Genomic DNA, 23,953 nt, shown 5'->3' on the forward strand with positions numbered 1-23,953 from the left:
CTGTCTGCTTGTGCACCCGTACGGCACAATAACTACCTGAAACGCAGACACACACACACACACACACACACACACAGACACACCACACACACACACACACACACACACACACACACACACACACACACACACACACACACACACACACACACACACACACACACACACACACACACACACACACACACACACACACATACATGGTACAGTAACTACCTGTCACGCTGACAGAGGATTGACTTGGACAGGGGAATTATGGGTAAAAACAGTGCCAGTGCCACGTCACCATGCAGCAGCCTAACATCCTCAGAGAGAGAGATGCTTGATTGCCAAGAGGGGCTCATATTCACTGATTCACAGATGAGGCATATTTAAATTATTCTTCTTCCCCAAAAAACACATCTCAGCTTCCACCTGCTGTCACCCGGCAACACTCTGACAACACTCTGACAACGCTCTGACAACGCTCTGACAACACTCTGACAACACTCTGACAACAGTCTGACAACGCTCTGACAACAGTCTGACAACGCTCTGACAACACTCTGACAACACTCTGACAATACTCTGCAATTAGAATCCTATGAAAGACGTCCCAATTTCCTCCTCTTTCTCTCTTTCTTCTCTCCCTTTTCCCCTCCTCTCTCCCCTTTCCCCTCCTCTCTCCCATTTCCCCTCCTCTCTCCCCTTCCCCCTCCTCTCTCCCCTTTCCCCTCCTCTCTCCCATTTCCCCTCCTCTCTCCCCTTTCCCCTTTTCCCCTCCTCTCTCCCCTTTCCCCTTTTCCCCTCCCTTTTCCCCTCCTCTCTCCCTTTTCCCCTCCTCTCTCCTTTTTCCCCTCCTCTCTCCCCTTTCCCCTCCTCTTTCCCATTTCCCCTCTTCTCTCCCCTTTCCCCTCCACTTTCCCCTCCTCTCTCCCTTTTCCCCTCCCCTCTCTCTCTCTCTCTCTCTCGCTCTCTCTCTCTCTCTCTCTCTCTCTCTCTCTCTCTCCCTCTCTCTCCTTTTCTGTATTCCCAGGCTGGTTAGAGAGCAGTTCAGGATGCGTTGTGTGTTTGCGGTGTTTTCACACCGAATTAAATAGAACAGAATTAGAGGATCTCAGTGGGGTTTGAGGAGATCCACCATGTCCTCTGTATCTCAAAGAAATAGTCATTTAATCTCTCATTATGGTCTGAGTAGGTGGGACAACACAGCTTCTGGATGTTGAGTCTCATTATGGTCTGAGTAGGTGGGACAACACAGCTTCTGAATGATGAGTCTCATTGTGGTCTGAGTACGTGGGACAACACAGCTTCTGAATGATGAGTCTCATTATGGTCTGAGTAGGTGGGACAACACAGCTTCTGAATGTTGAGTCTCATTATGGTCTGGGTAGGTGGGACAACACAGCTTCTGGATGTTGAGTCTCATTGTGGTCTGAGTAGGTGGGACAACACAGCTTCTGAATGATGAGTCTCATTATGGTCTGAGTAGGTGGGACAACACAGCTTCTGGATGTTGAGTCTCATTGTGGTCTGAGTAGGTGGGACAACACAGCTTCTGAATGTTGAGTCTCATTATGGTCTGAGTAGGTGGGACAACACAGCTTCTGAATGATGAGTCTCATTATGGTCTGAGTAGGTGGGACAACACAGCTTCTGGATGTTGAGTCTCATTGTGGTCTGAGTAGGTGGGACAACACAGCTTCTGAATGATGAGTCTCATTATGGTCTGAGTAGGTGGGACAACACAGCTTCTGGATGTTGAGTCTCATTATGGTCTGAGTAGGTGGGACAACACAGCTTCTGGATGTTGAGTCTCATTGTGGTCTGAGTAGGTGGGACAACACAGCTTCTGAATGTTGAGTCTCATTATGGTCTGAGTAGGTGGGACAACACAGCTTCTGAATGATGAGTCTCATTATGGTCTGAGTAGGTGGGACAACAGAGCTTCTGAATGTTGAGTCTCGTTATGGTCTGAGTAGGTGGGACAACACAGCTTCTGAATGTTGAGTCTCATTATGGTCTGAGTAGGTGGGACAACACAGATTTCGGGTGTTGAGTCTCATTATGGCCTGAGTAGGTGGGACAACACAGCTTCTGAATGATGAGTCTCATTATGGTCTGAGTAGGTGGGACAACACAGATTTCGGGTGTTGAGTCTCATTATGGTCTGAGTAGGTGGGACAACACAGCTTCTGAATGTTGAGTCTCATTATGGTCTGAGTAGGTGGGACAACACAGCTTCTGAATGTTGAGTCTCATTATGGTCTGAGTAGGTGGGACAACACAGCTTCTGAATGATGAGTCTCATTATGGTCTGAGTAGGTGGGACAACACAGCTTCTAAATGTTGAGTCTCATTATGGTCTGAGTAGGTGGGACAACACAGCTTCTGAATGTTGAGTCTCATTATGGTCTGAGTAGGTGGGACAACACAGCTTCTGAGTGTTGAGTCTCATTATGGTCTGAGTAGGTGGGACAACACAGCTTCTGAATGTTGAGTCTCATTATGGTCTGAGTAGGTGGGACAACACAGCTTCTGGATGTTGAGTCTCATTATGGTCTGAGTAGGTGGGACAACACAGCTTCTGAATGTTGAGTCTCGTTATGGTCTGAGTAGGTGGGACAACACAGCTTCTGAATGATGAGTCTCATTATGGTCTGAGTAGGTTGGACAACACAGCTTCTGAATGTTGAGTCTCATTATGGTCTGAGTAGGTGGGACAACACAGATTTCGGGTGTTAAGTCTCATTATGGTCTGAGTAGGTGGGAAAACACAGATTTCGGGTGTTGAGTCTCATTATGGTCTGAGTAGGTGGGACAATAAAGTTTTATTCTAACAGACAAACAGACAGGAGCATTAAATACATGTTAACGATTGTAAAAGTAATGTTATGCTAATGAAGAGACTGATCCAACCTATTTTTAGTCACCTGATTTGTCTCTTGTAATTCTGATGGACTCTGTAGGCAAACACTCAATGCTGAATATAAGATCTACCCTTTTCCATAAAACTCACCTGCTCTTCAGACCTCAATATGGAAGCCGTGTAAAGCTTCCCCGCTGAAAGCTTAGTCAAAGACTGCGGCATATCTGCAAACAGTGCTTTGAAAGGTCTCCACTGATTGCATTCGGTGAGGCTGTGTTCATACTAAGACTCTGCTAACACCGCCACTTAAACTTAGGAAGCTGTGTTTTAATGACACGACATTGGAGAACTGTAACTCAGGAAGTTGTGTTGTAATGACACAACCTTGGAGAACTGTAACTCAGGAAGCTGTGTTTTAATGACACAACATTGCAGAACTAAACTCAGGAAGCTGTGTTGTAATGACACAACATTGGAGAACTAAACTCAGGAAGCTGTGTTTTAATGACACGACATTGGAGAACTGTAACTCAGGAAGCTGTGTTGTAATGACACAACATTGGAGAACTGTAACTCAGGAAGCTGTGTTATAATGACACAACATTGGAGAACTAAACTCAGGAAGCTGTGTTGTAATGACACAACATTGGAGAACTAAACTCAGGAAGCTGTGTTGTAATGACACAACATTGGAGAACTAAACTCAGGAAGCTGTGTTGTAATGACACAACATTGGAGAACTGTAATGTAAACATACATTATACACTATACTAGGCCTCCTGTTATCCACTCTCCTCTCCTTTCCTCTCCTCTCCCCCCTCTCCTCTCCTCTCCCCCCTCTCCTCTCCCTCTTTTTCCCCTCCCCTCCCCTCTCCTCCCCTCTCTTTCCCATCTCCTCTCCTCTCCCTCTCTTTCCCCTCCCCTCCCCTCTCCTCCCCTCTCCTCCCCTCTCTTCCCCCTCTCCTCTCCTCTCCTCTCCTCTCCTCTCCTCTCCTCTCCTCTCCTCTCTTCCCATCCTCATCTCTTTCCTTCACTCCACTCCCCTCCTCTCCACTCCTCTCCTCTCCTCTCCTCTCCCTCTCTTTCCCCTCCCCTCCCCTCTCCTCCCCTCTCTTTCCCCTCCCCTCTCCTCCCCTCTCTTCCCCCTCTCCTCTCCTCTCCTCTCTTCCCATCCTCATCTCTTCCCTCCACTCCACTCCCCTCCTTTCCCCTCCTCTCCTCTCCTCTCCCTCTCTTTCCCCTCCCCTCCCCCTCTTTCCCCTCCCCTCTCCTACCCTCTCTTCCCCCTCTCCTCTCCTCTCCTCTCTTCCCATCCTCATCTCTTCCCACCACTCCACTCCTCTCCTCTCCTCTCCTCTTGTGTATGGGTATCGTCTAGTGTCCATAAAATAGTCATTCTAAACCTGCAGTACAATAAATAAAATACATCTCCTGACGTGAGTTGTTATGTTTTATTCTTTAGCGTTATTGAAAGTGGAAGAGAGTAGCAGCGGGAAGATGGAAACATGTATAATAAGAATAATTCATGTGGAAACATCTATAGCATGGCCTCTTTACAACCAGGAAGTAGTGAAGAGATATGGGAACATCTATAGCATTGCCTCTTTACAACCAGGAAGTAGTGAAGAGATATGGGAACATCTATAGCATTGCCTCTTTACAACCAGGAAGTAGTGAAGAGATATGGGAAGTTGAACATCTATAGCATGGCCTCTTTACAACCAGGAAGTAGTGAAGAGATATGGGAACATCTATAGCATGGCCTCTTTACAATCAGGAAGTAGGGAAGAGATATGGGAACATCTATAGCATGGCCTCTTTACAACCAGGAAGTAGTGAAGAGATATGGGAACATCTATAGCATGGCCTCTTTACAACCAGGAAGTAGTGAAGAGATATGGGAAGTTGAACATCTATAGCATGGCCTCTTTACAACCAGGAAGTAGTGAAGAGATATGGGAAGTTGAACATCTATAGCATGGCTTCTTTACAACCAGGAAGTAGTGAAGAGATATGGGAACATCTATAGCATGGCTTCTTTACAACCAGGAAGTAGTGAAGAGATATGGGAAGTTGAACATCTATAGCATGGCTTCTTTACAACCAGGAAGTAGTGAAGAGATATGGGAAGTTGAACATCTATAGCATGGCCTCTTTACAATCAGGAAGTAGTGAAGAGATATGGGAACATCTATAGCATGGCCTCTTTACAACCAGGAAGTAGTGAAGAGATATGGGAACATCTATAGCATGGCCTCTTTACAACCAGGAAGTAGTGAAGAGATATGGGAAGTTGAACATCTATAGCATGGCCTCTTTACAACCAGGAAGTAGAGAATAGATATTGGAACATCTATAGCATGGCCTCTTTACAACCAGGAAGTAGTGAAGAGATATTGGAACATCTATAGCATGGCTTCTTTACAACCAGGAAGTAGTGTAGAGATATGGGAACATCTATAGCATGGCTTCTTTACAACCAGGAAGTAGTGTAGAGATATGGGAACATCTATAGCATGGCTTCTTTACAACCAGGAAGTAGTGTAGAGATATGGGAACATCTATAGCATGGCCTCTTTACAATCAGGAAGTAGTGAATAGATATGGGAACATCTATAGCATGGCCTCTTTACAACCAGGAAGTAGTGTAGAGATATGGGAACATCTATAGCATGGCCTCTTTACAAACAGGAAGTAGTGAATAGATATGGGAACGTCTATAGCATGGTCTCTTTACAACCAGGAAGTAGTGAATAGATATGGGAATATCTATAGCATGGCCTCTTTACAATCAGGAAGTAGTGTAGAGATATGGGAACATCTATAGCATGGCTTCTTTACAACCAGGAAGTAGTGTAGAGATATGGGAAAGTCTAGTAGTAGTGAATAGATATTACTCCTGATATGTACGGCTGCACACCTCTCAACCAGGGCTGGAATGGCTGATTCGTCACAGTACAGTGACAGCATATACGTTTTTAAAAGAACAATAGTACAGATTGTGCTGTCAACAGTTTATCTTCATTTGGAGAGATGCTGCAATACATTTTATGGCTTGTAATTTCATATCAACAAGCAGACACATTTCAAACAGACACATTTCTATAGACCTAGCGGCCAGTGGACGAGTGTTTGTAACGGTCTTCCTCCTCCTCTGACGAAGAGTAGGTAGGAAGGACCGGAGGACCAATGCACAGCGTGGAACGTGTTCATGTTTCTTTTAATAGAACACTGAAAAATAACGTGAACGTGAACAACGTGAAATAACAACAAAAAAATACGAAACAGTTCTGTGTGGAACACACAGACAATAATCACCCACAACTCAAGGGTGAAAACAGGCTGCCTAAGTACAGTTCTCAATCAGGGACAACGATTGACAGCTGCCTCTGATTGAGAACCATAGCAGGCCAAACACAGAAAATACCAAATCATAGAAAAAAGAACATAGACTGCCCACCCCAACTCACGTCCTCTGACCACACTAAAACGACGACATCACAAAGGAACATAGACTGCCCACCCCAACTCACGTCCTCTGACCATACTAAAACAACGACATCACAAAGGAACATAGACTGCCCACCCCAACTCACGCCCTCTGACCACACTAAAACAACGACATCTCAAAGGAACATAGACTGCCCACCCCAACTCACGCCCTCTGACCATACTAAAACAACGACATCACAAAGGAACATAGACTGCCCACCCCAACTCACGCCCTCTGACCACACTAAAACAACGACATCTCAAAGGAACATAGACTGCCCACCCCAACTCACGCCCTCTGACCACACTAAAACAACGACATCACAAAGGAACATAGACTGCCCACCCCAACTCACGCCCTCTGACCATACTAAAACAACGACATCACAAAGGAACATAGACTGCCCACCCCAACTCACGCCCTCTGACCATACTAAAACAACGACATCACAAAGGAACATAGACTGCCCACCCCAACTCACGCCCTCTGACCATACTAAAACAACGACATCACAAAGGAACATAGACTGCCCACCCCAACTCACGCCCTCTGACCACACTAATACAACGACATCACAAAGGAACATAGACTGCCCACCCCAACTCACGCCCTCTGACCATACTAAAACAACGACATCACAAAGGAACATAGACTGCCCACCCCAACTCACGCCCTCTGACCATACTAAAACAACGACATCACAAAGGAACATAGACTGCCCACCCCAACTCACGCCCTCTGACCACACTAAAACAACGACGTCACAAAGGAACATAGACTGCCCACCCCAACTCACGCCCTCTGACCACACTAAAACAACGACATCACAAAGGAACATAGACTGCCCACCCCAACTCACGCCCTCTGACCACACTAAAACAACGACATCACAAAGGAACATAGACTGCCCACCCCAACTCACGCCCTCTGACCACACTAAAACAACGACATCACAAAGGAACATAGACTGCCCACCCCAACTCACGCCCTCTGACCACACTAAAACAACGACATCACAAAGGAACATAGACTGCCCACCCCAACTCATGCCCTCTGACCATACTAAAACAACGACATCACAAAGGAACATAGACTGCCCACCCGAACTCACGACCTCTGACCACACTAAAACAACGACATCACAAAGGAACATAGACTGCCCACCCCAACTCACGCCCTCTGACCAAACTAAAACAACGACATCACAAAGGAACACTAAAACAACGACATCACAAAGGAACACTAAAACAACGACATCACAAAGGAACACTAAAACAACGACATCACAAAGGAACACTAAAACAACGACATCACAAATGAACACTAAAACAACGACATCACAAAGGAACACTAAAACAACGACATCACAAAGGAACACTAAAACAACGACATCACAAAGGAACACTAAAACAACGACATCACAAAGGAACTAAAGGTCAGAACGTGACAGTGTGATTCCGCAGGTTAACTAACGGATGTGAATGCAATGCTATGAACCGGAGACGGCTAATGCCTTACAGCACCTCGCTGTTGAAGTGGCAGGTGGAGTGTGTTTATCCTGACACTACAGCGTAGCCATATGGTATATTTCACAGGTGTTATTAGTTGGAAGGACTTATAGACACAGACGATATCCGTGCTCATTAGGATACAGACATTTTTTTGGGGGCGGGAAAATATCCACCTACACTAGAAAACATGTGAACTGAACATTGCCTTGGACCCCCAGAGCAACTTACTCACCAGACATGTTCAGACATGTTCAGACATGTTCACTCCCGTTTCCAATAACATTCAACATCCTCATTAAATAGATTTGAATCAAATTCAATTCAATTTCCTAATTGATACAGTAGTGTGCAGTAAGTACCATTTATTCTCTGAAAGACAGTGTGGAGTCCGTAAGCAGAGTTAGAGAGTGAAAACACCTTTCACTGCAGAAACATCATGGGATGAGTCAGACTATGATGTACCCAGTATAGTACGAGTATTGTATCAGTGTCTATGATGCAGTCAGTATAGTACGAGTATTGTATCAGTGTCTATGATGCACCCAGTATAGTACGAGTATTGTATCAGTGTCTGTGATACACCCAGTATAGTAAGAGTATTGTATCAGTGTCTGTGATGTACCCAGTATAGTACGAGTATTGTATCAGTGTCTGTGATGCACCCAGTATAGTACGAGTATTGTATCAGTGTCTGTGATACACCCAGTATAGTACGAGTATTGTATCAGTGTCTGTGATACACCCAGTATAGTACGAGTATTGTATCAGTGTCTGTGATACACCCAGTATAGTACGAGTATTGTATCAGTGTATGTGATGCACCCAGTATAGTACGAGTATTGTATCAGTGTCTGTGATACACCCAGTATAGTACGAGTATTGTATCAGTGTCTATGATGCACCCAGTATAGTACGAGTATTGTATCAGTGTCTTTGATGCACCCAGTATAGTACGAGTATTGTATCAGTGTCTGTGATGTACCCAGTATAGTAAGAGTATTGTATCAGTGTCTGTGATACACCCAGTATAGTACGAGTATTGTATCAGTGTCTGTGATGCAGACTGACTCATCTATAGACTGACTGTCTGAGTAGATCAACCGTCTGTCTGTCTCTGACTGTTCGCTGGAGGCGGAACAGGGAACGGACAGGCAGGAATCCCAAGCCTGTATCTGTAACTCTGTAACCAGCAGGACCAAATGCATTCCCAAACACTCCTATCTCTCATCTGTATTCCACACAGCAGAGCTCCGAGCAGGTGGGGGCAGGGGGGGGGGCAAGCCTGGCACTGCCAAGTTCAAACTCTCTTTTTTTTTTATGTTACTCCAACATCCAACAATATATTAATATTTAATTTTATTTAAAAAAAAAACTTGTTCATCAATTATTCACCTTCAGCGTTCTGATTTTAAACCACTTTTCTGGGGGATCTGGCTTGGGTTAACGAGAAAACACACCCAGTGATGGACTTGATGCCTGGCTGAGACCTAATCTTCCACACAGACAGTTTAGCGGAGGACGCGCGCGCACACACACACACACACACACACACACACACACACACACACACACACACACACACACACACACACACACACACACACACACACACACACACACACACACACACACACCACAGGGTGCCCTCAGGAATTCATGAATGTTTCATTAGCATATCACGACTACAGATCAATTCAATCCTGGATAAACGGCCTCACGCTCCTTCCTTCAGTCACACCAGTGTCCGTGTGACAGGTGTATTTTATATCAGTGAAAATGTATTTACAATATTCTTTGATGACAGGGTTGTCATCCAATGTTTCCTGTTGAAAGTCATATGGTCACATAGCAAACGTATGGTCACATAGCAACCGTATGGTCACATAGCAACCATATGGACACATAGCAACCATATGGTCACATAGCAACCATATGGCCACATAGCAACCTTCATCTGAGCATATTAGCCACAGTAAACTGTTTTCATACTGTTAACTGAAATTATTGAGCTAAACAAATGGGGAAAACTCCAACCTAATGAATAATTTCTCCAAAAAGCCTGGAGCTCTTCCTGTAGCAGACAAGACACTACTACTTGAGGGCCACAGCGTAGCAAACGCACTTTATAATCAAGCTAAAAAAAACATGTTTGGGATTTCTCTAAGCTTTAACAATGTCAGACGTTGTCCCTCTTATCAGACATGGGAGACCTAGTGATGACGGCTGATGATGGACACTGAAGCCTGCATCTGTAATGATGGACACTCTGAAGCCTGCATCTTTAATGATGGACACTCTGAAGCCTGCATCTTTAACCCCGTCAGATGTTGTCCCTCTTATCAGACATGGTAGACCTAGTGATGTCAGCTGATGATGGACACTCTGAAGCCTGTATCTTTAACCACATCAGATGTTGTCCCTCTTATCAGACATGGGAGACCTAGTGATGACGGCTGATGATGGACACTCTGAAGCATCTTTTAACAACATCAGACGTTGTCCCTCTTATCCGACATGGTAGACCTAGTGATGTCAGCTGATGATGGACACTCTGAAGCCTGCATCTGTAATGATGGACACTCTGAAGCCTGCATCTTTAACCACATCAGATGTTGTCCCTCTTATCAGACATGGGAGACCTAGTGATGACGGCTGATGATGGACACTCTGAAGCATCTTTTAACAACATCAGACGTTGTCCCTCTTATCCGACATGGGAGACCTAGTGATGTCAGCTGATGATGGACACTCTGAAGCATCTGTAATGATGGACACTCTGAAGCCTGCATCTGTAATGATGGACACTCTGAAGCCTGCATCTGTAATGATGGACACTCTGAAGCCTGCATCTGTAATGATGGACACTCTGAAGCCTGCATCTTTAATGATGAACACTCTGAAGCCTGCATCTGTAATGATGGACACTCTGAAGCCTGCATCTTTAATGATGGACACTCTGAAGCCTGCATCTGTAATGATGGACACTCTGAAGCCTGCATCTGTAATGATGGACACTCTGAAGCCTGCATCTGTAATGATGGACACTCTGAAGCCTGCATCTTTAACAATGTCAGATGTTGTCCCTCTTATCCGACATGGGAGACCTAGTGATGACGGCTGATGATGGACACTCTGAAGCATCTTTTAACCACATCAACAACATATTCTTTCCTCCTCCCTTAACAATACTTAGTGTATTTTAATTTTTCCAGTTTCCGACAGATAAAAACAGGAAACACCTTCTGGACCTTGACATTTTATTTATTTTTGCATATTCCATCTCTTTCTCCCTTGATAGATGATTTACAAAGACAATGTGAAGGGGAACAGAGTGACAGGAACAACGATGACTGGTGTGTTTTCTCCACTCTAGCGGGATGTGGGATTGTTATGTTGAGTTAGTGATTACAACACAGTAAAGGGGAGTGGAGGGAAACAGAGATCAAACAGGGGGGGGGGGGGAGCCTGTCAACAACATCATGCTTGAAGGGCCATGCACCTCCTCTTCCTACTTCCCCTCTACCAGCAGCACCACAGTACTACCACCATTCAGCCCTGGCTGTCTCAATAAAGGCTGTGTGTGTGTGTGTGTGTGTGTGTGTGTGTGTGTGTGTGTGTGTGTGTGTGTGTGTGTGTGTGTGTGTGTGTGTGTGTGTGTCTGTGTGTGTCTGTGTGTCTGTGTGTCTGTGTGTCTGTGAGTCTGTGAGTCTGTGAGTCTGTGAGTCTGTGAGTCTGTGAGTCTGTGAGTCTGTGAGTCTGTGTGTCTGTGTGTCTGTGTGTCTGTGTGTGAGAGAGAGAGTATACCACCCTGCCTTGTCTCAATGCCTAGCCAGAAATAACAATGCATTATTCATGTCCTGCCTTCTAGGCCACAGACACAAGTCAACGTTGTATTTGTTATTCATTGAAAACGTCTCACGTGACGAATCCTTAAACCAATGGGTTCCCACTGTTCGTCTATTCTCTTGTTGTTGTTCAGCATTATTTCCTGAGGAGATGCAGGGGACAGGAAGGAGGGTTCCTGAGAAGATGCAGGGGACAGGAAGGAGGGTTCCTGAGGAGGTGGAGGGGACAGGAAAGAGGGTTCCTGAGGAGGTGGAGGGGATAGGAAGGAGGATTCCTGAGGAGGTGGAGGGGACAGGAAGGAGTGTTCCTGAGGAGATGGAGGGGACAGGAAGGAGTGTTCCTGAGGAGATGGAGGGGACAGGAAGGAGGGTTCCTGAGGAGATGGAGGGGACAGGAAGGAGGGTTCCTGAGGAGGTGGAGGGGACAGGAAAGAGGGTTCCTGAGGAGGTGGAGGGGACAGGAAGGAGGATACCCGAGGAGGTGGAGGGGACAGGAAGGAGTGTTCCTGAGGAGATGGAGGGGACAGGAAGGAGGGTTCCTGAGGAGATGGAGGGGACAGGAAGGAGGGTTCCTGAGGAGATGGAGGGGACAGGAAGGAGGGTTCCTGAGGAGGTGAAGGGTACAGGAAGGAGGGTTTCTGAGGAGATGGAGGGGACAGGAAGGAGGGTTCCTGAGGAGGTGGAGGGGACAGGAAGGAGGGTTCCTGAGGAGGTGGAGGGTACAGGAAGGAGGGTTTCTGAGGAGATGGAGTGGACAGGAAGGAGGGTTTCTGAGGAGGTGGAGGGGACAGGAAGGAGGGTTTCTGAGGAGGTGGAGGGGACAGGAAGGAGGGTTTCTGAGGAGGTGGAGGGGACAGGAAGAAGGGTTTCTGAGGAGGTGGAGGGGACAGGAAGGAGGGTTTCCCCCAAAAAATGTATCCTCAAGACGTTTGGTAAAAGTATGAATTAATGAGTGTATCGGATGGAAAATACTGTAGGGACAAACAGTACTTAACTCACAAAAGTAATGATTTCCTCATACCGATAAAAAAAATTACAAAATGTTTCAAATATTTTTTCTTCATATCTGAGATACAATGAAGCAAAGAATGAAAGAAATCATTCCTATCTAAATATACCCTGTTTCCACTTCACTGTCAAACGTTCAACATAGATCCACGTAGTGAAGAATGAGGAAGACGAGGAAGATGAGGAAGATGTAGAGAAATCCATTGCCTTTATTACCAGGCTGTTTAATGCCGTCCTCCGCTCCAGAGACCCCTGGTTGCACTGAACAGAACAATTAAACGGAGGTCACGTTACCAACTGTCACACCCTGACCATAGTTTGCTTTGTATGTTTCTATGCTTTGTTTGGTCAGGGTGTGATCTGAGTGGGCATTCTATGTTACATGTCTAGTTTGTCTATTTCTATGTTTTGGCCTGATATGGTTCTCAATCAGAGGCAGGTGTTAGTCGTTGTCTCTGATTGGGAACCATATTTAGGTAGCCTGTTTGGTGTTGGGTTTTGGTGGGTGATTGTTCCTGTCTTTGTGTTTGTGGCACCAGATAGGACTGTTTGGTGTTTGGGTTTTGGTGGGTGATTGTTCCTGTCTTTGTGTTTGTGGCACCAGATAGGACTGTTTGGTGTTGGGGTTTTGGTGGGTGATTGTTCCTGTCTTTGTGTTTGTGACACCAGATAGGACTGTTTGGTGTTGGGTTTTGGTGGGTGATTGTTCCTGTCTTTGTGTTCGTGACACCAGATAGGACTGTTTGGTGTTGGGGTTTTGGTGGGTGATTGTTCGTGTCTTTGTGTTTGTGACACCAGATAGGACTGTTTGGTGTTGGGGTTTTGGTGGGTGATTGTTCCTGTCTTTGTGTTCGTGGCACCAGATAGGACTGTTTGGTGTTTGGGTTTTGGTGGGTGATTGTTCCTGTCTTTGTGTTTGTGACACCAGATAGGACTGTTTGGTGTTGGGTTTTGGTGGGTGATTGTTCCTGTCTTTGTGTTCGTGGCACCAGATAGGACTGTTTGGTGTTTGGGTTTTGGTGGGTGATTGTTCCTGTCTTTGTGTTCGTGGCACCAGATAGGACTGTTTTGTGTTGGGTTTTGGTGGGTGATTGTTCCTGTCTTTGTGTTCGTGACACCAGATAGGACTGTTTCGGTTTTTTCACATTTCTTGTTTTGTAGATTGTTGTATTTTAATCTTTATTAAAGATGTAGAAAACTAACCACGCTGCATTTTGATCCGCCTCTCTTTCAGCGCAAGAAAGCTGTTACACCAACCCTGTTTTTCCAAGAGAAAACCTCTGAAAAGTGTCTATATCAACACAACTAAATAACAGAAAGGATTTGACACGGCGCTAAAAAGAAAACACACTATTTTCCTTCTTCTGTACTAGTTTCTGAGGTCCTGTACTCATCCAATCCCCTCTAGCCAATCTCTATTCCTGTGGTTTGAATAGGTACATCATAAATACTACATCACAGCCAGGCTTTATAGGTTTGTCCTTTTCATCTGTAGTCAACACACTTAATAATAACCATAGACATTATACAACTACACTATAATAACCATAAACATTATACTACTACACTATAATAACCATAAACATTATACTACTACACTATAATAACCATTAACATTATCCTACTACACTATAATAACCATTAACATTATCCTACTACACTATAATAACCATAAACATTATCCTACTACACTATAATAACCATAGACATTATACTACTACACTATAATAACCATAGACATTATATTACTACACTATAATAACCATAAACATTATCCTGGTTATACTACTACACTATAATAACCATAAACATTATACTACTACACTATAATAACCATAAACATTATCCTGGTTATACTACTACACTATAATAACCATAAACATTATCCTGGTTATCCTACTACACAATAACCATAAACATTATATTACTACACTATAATAACCATATACATGATACTACTACACTATAATAACCATAGACATTAGCCTACTACACTATAATAACCATAAACATTATCCTGGTTATACTACTACACTATAATAACCATAAACATTATCCTGGTTATACTACTACACTATAATAACCATAAACATTATCCTGGTTATACTACTACACTATAATAACCATAAACATTATCCTACTACACTATAATAACCATAGACATTATCCTACTACACTATAATAACCATAAACATGATACTACTACACTATAATAACATAGACATTATATTACTACACTATAATAACCATATACATGATACTACTACACTATAATAACCATAAACATTATCCTACTACACTATAATAACCATAGACATTATCCTGGTTATACTACTACACTATAATAACCATAAACATTATATTACTACACTATAATAACCATATACATGATACTACTACACTATAATAACCATAGACATTAGCCTACTACACTATAATAACCATAGACATTATCCTACTACACTATAATAACCATAAACATAATACTACTACACTATAATAACATAGACATTATATTACTACACTATAATAACCATAAACATTATCATACTACACTATAATAACCATAGACATTATCCTACTACACTATAATAACCATAAACATGATACTACTACACTATAATAACATAGACATTATATTACTACACTATAATAACCATATACATGATACTACTACACTATAATAACCATAAACATTATCCTACTACACTATAATAACCATAGACATTATCCTGGTTATACTACTACACTATAATAACCATAAACATTATATTACTACACTATAATAACCATAGACATTATACTACTACACTATAATAACCATAGACATTATACTACTACACTATAATAACCATAAACATTATACTACTACACTATAATAACCATAAACATTATACTACTACACTATAATAACCATAGACATTATACTACTACACTATAATAACCATAAACATTATACTACTACACTATAATAACCATAAACATTATACTACTACACTATAATAACCATAAACATTATCCTGGTTATACTACTACACTATAATAACCATAAACATTATCCTGGTTATATTACTACACTATAATAACCATAAACATTATACTACTACACTATAATAACCATAGACATTATATTACTACACTATAATAACCATAAACATTATACTACTACACTATAATAACCATAAACATTATACTACTACACTATAATAACCATAGACATTATCCTACTACACTATAATAACCATAAACATTATCCTGGTTATACTACTACACTATAATAACCATAAACATTATACTACTACACTATAATAACCATAAACATTATCCTGGTTATATTACTACACTATAATAACCATAAACATTATACTACTACACTATAATAACCATAGACATTATCCTGGTTATACTACTACACTATAATAACCATAAACATTAAACTACTACACTATAATAACATAGACATTATACTACTACACTATAATAACCATAAACATTATACTACTACACTATAATAACCATAAACATTATCCTACTACACTATAATAACATAGACATTATACTACTACACTATAATAACCATAAACATTATCCTGGTTATATTACTACACTATAATAACCATAAACATTATACTACTACACTATAATAACCATAAACATTATCCTACTACACTATAATAACATAGACATTATACTACTACACTATAATAACCATAAACATTATCCTGGTTATACTACTACACTAAATAACCATAAACATTAAACTACTACACTATAATAACCATAAACATTATCCTGGTTATACTACTACACTATAATAACCATAGACATTATACTACTACACTATAATAACCATAAACATTATCCTACTACACTATAATAACCATAGACATTATACTACTACACTATAATAACCATAAACATTATCCTACTACACTATAATAACCATAGACATTATCCTACTACACTATAATAACCATAGACATTATACTACTACACTATAATAACCATAAACATTATCCTACTACACTATAATAACAATAGACATTATCCTGGTTATACTACTACACTATAATAACCATAAACATTATACTACTACACTATAATAACCATAAACATTATCCTACTACACTATAATAACAATAGACATTATCCTGGTTATACTACTACACTATAATAACCATAAACATTATCCTGGTTATCCTACTACACTATAATAACAATAGACATTATCCTGGTTATACTACTACACTATAATAACCATAAACATTATACTACTACACTATAATAACCATAAACATTAAACTACTACACTATAATAACAATAGACATTATCCTGGTTATACTACTACACTATAATAACCATAAACATTATCCTGGTTATCCTACTACACTATAATAACCATAGACATTATCCTGGTTATACTACTACACTATAATAACCATAAACATTATACTACTACACTATAATAACCATAGACATTATATTACTACACTATAATAACCATAAACATTATACTACTACACTATAATAACCATAAACATTATCCTACTACACTATAATAACCATAGACATTATACTACTACACTATAATAACCATAGACATTATCCTACTACACTATAATAACCATAAACATTATCCTGGTTATACTACTACACTATAATAACCATAAACATTATACTACTACACTATAATAACCATAAACATTATCCTGGTTATATTACTACACTATAATAACCATAAACATTATACTACTACACTATAATAACCATAGACATTATCCTGGTTATACTACTACACTATAATAACCATAAACATTAAACTACTACACTATAATAACATAGACATTATACTACTACACTATAATAACCATAAACATTATACTACTACACTATAATAACCATAAACATTATCCTACTACACTATAATAACATAGACATTATACTACTACACTATAATAACCATAAACATTATCCTGGTTATATTACTACACTATAATAACCATAAACATTATACTACTACACTATAATAACCATAAACATTATCCTACTACACTATAATAACATAGACATTATACTACTACACTATAATAACCATAAACATTATCCTGGTTATACTACTACACTAAATAACCATAAACATTAAACTACTACACTATAATAACCATAAACATTATCCTGGTTATACTACTACACTATAATAACCATAGACATTATACTACTACACTATAATAACCATAAACATTATCCTACTACACTATAATAACCATAGACATTATACTACTACACTATAATAACCATAAACATTATCCTACTACACTATAATAACCATAGACATTATCCTACTACACTATAATAACCATAGACATTATACTACTACACTATAATAACCATAAACATTATCCTACTACACTATAATAACAATAGACATTATCCTGGTTATACTACTACACTATAATAACCATAAACATTATACTACTACACTATAATAACCATAAACATTATCCTACTACACTATAATAACAATAGACATTATCCTGGTTATACTACTACACTATAATAACCATAAACATTATCCTGGTTATCCTACTACACTATAATAACAATAGACATTATCCTGGTTATACTACTACACTATAATAACCATAAACATTATACTACTACACTATAATAACCATAAACATTAAACTACTACACTATAATAACAATAGACATTATCCTGGTTATACTACTACACTATAATAACCATAAACATTATCCTGGTTATCCTACTACACTATAATAACCATAGACATTATCCTGGTTATACTACTACACTATAATAACCATAAACATTATCCTGGTTATCCTACTACACTATAATAACCATAGACATTATCCTGGTTATACTACTACACTATAATAACCATAAACATTATCCTGGTTATCCTACTATACTATAATAAACATAAACATTATCCTGGTTATACTACTACACTATAATAACCATAGACATTATCCTGGTTATACTACTACACTATAATAACCATAAACATTATCCTGGTTATCCTACTACACTATAATAAACATAAACATTATCCTGGTTATACTACTACACTATAATAACCATAGACATTATCCTGGTTATACTACTACACTATAATAACCATAAACATTATCCTGGTTATACTACTACACTATAATAACCATAAACATTATCCTGGTTATACTACTACACTATAATAACCATAAACAATATCCTGGTTATACTACTACACTATAATAACCATAAACATTATCCTGGTTATACTACTACACTATAATAACCATAAACATTATCCTGGTTATACTACTACACTATAATAACCATAAACATTATCCTGGTTATCCTACTACACTATAATAACCATAGACATTATCCTGGTTATACTACTACACTATAATAACCATAAACATTATCCTGGTTATACTACTAAACTATAATAAACATAAACATTATCCTGGTTATACTACTACACTATAATAACCATAAACATTATCCTGGTTATCCTACTACACTATAATAAACATAAACATTATCCTGGTTATACTACTACACTATAATAACCATAAACATTATACTACTACACTATAATAACATAGACATTATACTACTACACCATAATAACCATAAACATTATACTACTACACTATAATAACCATAAACATTATCCTGGTTATACTACTACAATATAATAACCATAAACATTATCCTGGTTATACTACTACACTATAATAGCCATAAACATTATCCTGGTTATCCTACTACACTATAATAAACATAAACATTATCCTGGTTATACTACTACACTATAATAACCATAAACATTATCCTGGTTATACTACTACACTATAATAACCATAAACATTATCCTGGTTATCCTACTACACTATAATAAACATAAACATTATCCTGGTTATACTACTACACTATAATAACCATAAACATTATCCTACTACACTATAATAACATAGACATTATACTACTACACCATAATAACCATAAACATTATACTACTACACTATAATAACCATAAACATTATCCTGGTTATACTACTACAATATAATAACCATAAACATTATCCTGGTTATACTACTACACTATAATAGCCATAAACATTATCCTGGTTATACTACTACACTATAATAACCATAAACATTATCCTGGTTATACTACTACACTATAATAGCCATAAACATTATCCTGGTTATACTACTACAATATAATAACCATAAACATTATCCTGGTTATACTACTACAATATAATAACCATAAACATTATCCTGGTTATACTACTACACTATAATAGCCATAAACATTATCCTGGTTATACTACTACAATATAATAACCATAAACATTATCCTGGTTATACTACTACACTATAATAACCATAACCATTATCCTGGTTGTATTACTACACTATAATAACCATAAACATTATCCTGGTTGTATTACTAGCTCCATCGTTTTCTACGAGTCAGCACGGGGGAAAATCTAAATGCAGCCAAGTGGGTTTTAATCACATTTCAAGCAGAACATGTTGTGCATCCCAAATGGCCCCCTATTCCCTATATAAGTGCAGAGTCCTCTTGGTCCTGGTCTAAAGTAGTGGACTATTATAGAGAATAGGGTTTCGTGTGGGATGCGGGCATGGAGAGAGAAGTTGTATCTATTCTAACTTGTATCTCATTTAGGCTTCTCATATCTCCTCATCCAACAGAGCATCTGCATATATTGGTGACCTAGTTACTAAGGGTAGGATGGGGAAAGAGGACACCACCCATGTCATGTTTAGGAGCTGTGTGAGGTGTAGGATGGGGAAAGAGGACACCACCCATGTCATGTTTAGGAGCTGTGTGAGGGTAGGAGGGGGAAAGAGGACACCACCCATGTCATGTTTAGGAGCTGTGTGAGGGTAGGTTGGGGGTAAGAGGACACCACCCATATCATGTTTAGGAGCTGTGTGAGGGTAGGGTGGGGGTAAGAGGACACCACCCATATCATGTTTAGGAGCTGTGTGAGGGTAGGATGGGGAAAGAGGACACCCACCATGTCATGTTTAGGAGCTGTGTGAGGGTAGGGTGGGGGAAAGAGGACACCCACCATGTCATGTTTAGGAGCTGTGTGAGGGTAGGGTGGGGGAAAGAGGACACCCACCATGGCATGTTTAGGAGCTGTGTGAGGGTAGGATGGGGGTAAGAGGACACCACCCATATCATGTTTAGGAGCTGTGTGAGGGTAGGATGGGGAAAGAGGACACCCACCATGTCATGTTTAGGAGCTGTGTGAGGGTAGGATGGGGGTAAGAGGACACCACCCATATCATGTTTAGGAGCTGTGTGAGGGTAGGGTGGGGGAAAGAGGACACCCACCATGTCATGTTTAGGAGCTGTGTGAGGGTAGGGTGGGGGAAAGAGGACACCCACCATGTCATGTTTAGGAGCTGTGTGAGGGTAGGATGGGGGTAAGAGGACACCACCCATATCATGTTTAGGAGCTGTGTGAGGGTAGGATGGGGAAAGAGGACACCCACCATGTCATGTTTAGGAGCTGTGTGAGGGTAGGAGGGGGGTAAGAGGACACCACCCATGTAATGTTTAGGAGCTGTGTGAGGGTAGGGTGGGGGTAAGAGGACACCCCCATGTCATGTTTAGGAGCTGTGTGAGAGTAGGATGGGGGAAAGAGGACACCACCCATGTCATGTTTAGGAGCTGTGTGAGGGTAGGATGGGGGTAAGAGGACACCCCCATGTCATGTTTAGGAGCTGTGTGAGGGTAGGATGGGGTAAGAGAGTCCCCCATGTCATGTTTAGGAGCTGTGTGAGGGTAGGATGGGGGTAAGAGAGTCTCACATGTCTTTTTTTATGGGCTGTGTGAGGGTAGAAGGGGGGTAAGAGGACACCACCCATATCATGTTTAGGAGCTGTGTGAGGGTAGGATGGGGAAAGAGGACACCCACCATGTCATGTTTAGGAGCTGTGTGAGGGTAGGATGGGGGTAAGAGGACACCACCCATGTAATGTTTAGGAGCTGTGTGAGGGTAGGGTGGGGGTAAGAGGACACCCCCATGTCATGTTTAGGAGCTGTGTGAGGGTAGGATGGGGGAAAGAGGACACCAACCATGTCATGTTTAGGAGCTGTGTGAGGGTAGGATGGGGGTAAGAGGACACCCCCATGTCATGTTTAGGAGCTGTGTGAGGGTAGGATGGAGTAAGAGAGTCCCCCATGTCATGTTTAGGAGCTGTGTGAGGGTAGGATGGGGGTAAGAGAGTCTCACATGTCTTTTTTTATGGGCTGTGTGAGGGTAGAAGGGGGTAGGAGTGTCCTCCATGTCTTTCTGTTGAGCTGTGTGAGGGTAGGATTGGTTGGGGTAAGAGAGGGTCCCCCATGTCTTTCTGTTGAGCTGTGTGAGGGTAGGATTGGTTGGGGTAAGAGAGGATCCCCATGTCTTTCTGTTGAGCTGTGTGAGGGTAGGATGGGGTAAGAGAGTGTCCTCCATGTCTTTCTGTTGAGCTGTGTGAGGGTAGGATTGGTTGGGGTAAGAGAGGGTCCCCCATGTCTTTCTGTTGAGCTGTGTGAGGGTAGGATTGGTTGGGGTAAGAGAGGATCCCCCATGTCTTTCTGTTGAGCTGTGTGAGGGTAGGATGGGGTAAGAGAGGATCCCCCATGTCTTTCTGTTGAGCTGTGTTAGGGTAGGATTGATTGGGGTAAGAGAGGGTCCCCATGTCTTTCTGTGGAGCTGTGTGAGGGTAGGATTGGGTAAGAGAGGGTCCCCCATGTCTTTCTGTTAACGCCAACCATGAAAAGATCGAACATTGGGACATTTTCAAATTAAAGTACATTGTATACTGAAGCAATAAGGCACGAGAAGGTGTGGTATAGGTTAGACTCAACAATAGACTCCTTAAAACCTCGTTAAAAAACTGGGTGGTTCGAGCCCTGAATGCTGATTGGCTGACAGCCACTGGTATGACAAAACATTTATTTTTACTGCTCTAATTACGTTGGTAACCCGTTTCTAATAGCAACAAGGCACGAGGAGGTGTGGTATATTGCCAATATACCATGGCTGAGGGCTGTTATTACTGTCAGCACGACGCAACGCGGAGTGCCTGGACACAGCCCTTTAGAAGTGGTATATTGGCCATATACCACAAACCCCCGAGGTTCCTTATTGCTATTATAAACTGGTTACCAACGTAATTAGAGCAGTAAAAATACACGTTTTGTCATACCAGTGGCTGTCAGCCAATCAGCATTCAGGGCTCGAACCATGCAGTATATAAAGAGGTTTAAGGAGTCTATTCTTGAGCTTGTTAATAAATTTGCGTTAATCCATTGATGCAACCCTTTGCACATGGGTGGAGAGGGGAGAATGTATTGCATATGTCTGTTTGTCTCTGCCTGTGTACGTGTGTGTGAGAGAGAGAGAGAGAGAGAGAGAGAGAGAGAGGGGAGAGAGAGAGAGAGAGAGAGAGAGAGAGAGAGAGAGAAAGAGAGAAAGAGAGAGAGAGAGAAAGAGCGGTAGAGGGGTTCGGGGGTGGAGGCTGTCATATACCCATTAAACTGAGACGAACGGCTTAAACACATCCAGGGCTCCAAAAAGATTTCCAAGAAAAAACTGGAACTGTGAAAATCAATATAAAGACCCGACCTTCTAATAGAACCTTCTAGAATCTTATTTCGTGTTCTAATGGAACTGTCCCAGGGATCATCAGTCATATTGTATGTATCCACCTTGTTGGAGCGCAGAGTTGATTTAGATATAACAGCGTGTGACTGGTGAATAAATAAATAGGGGTCGGGAGGAGGTTTTGTTCTGTTGTATTATAAATGACGTCGTGTTGATGAGGTGGTAGAGCAACGTTGTGATCAAACTTTCACGGTGGAATTCTGTTTCACAGACAGACAGTCAAGTGAATTACTAGAGAACAGGACAGGAGACTGTCTGTCTGTGTGATATGCTGAGGTCAACAGTGTATTACTAGAGAACAGGACAGGAAACTGTCTGGCTGTGTGATATGCTGAGGTCAACAGTGTATTACTAGAGAACAGGACAGGAGACTGTCTGGCTGTGTGATGTGCTGAGGTCAACAGTGTATTACTAGAAAACAGGACAGGAGACTGTCTGGCTGTGTGATATGCTGAGGTCAACAGTGTATTACTAGAGAACAGGAGACTGTCTGGCTGTGTGATATGCTGAGGTCAACAGTATATTACTAGAGAACAG

This window comes from Oncorhynchus mykiss, chromosome 2, assembly GCF_013265735.2.
Source record: "Oncorhynchus mykiss isolate Arlee chromosome 2, USDA_OmykA_1.1, whole genome shotgun sequence".
NCBI classification, from domain to species: domain Eukaryota; kingdom Metazoa; phylum Chordata; class Actinopteri; order Salmoniformes; family Salmonidae; genus Oncorhynchus; species Oncorhynchus mykiss.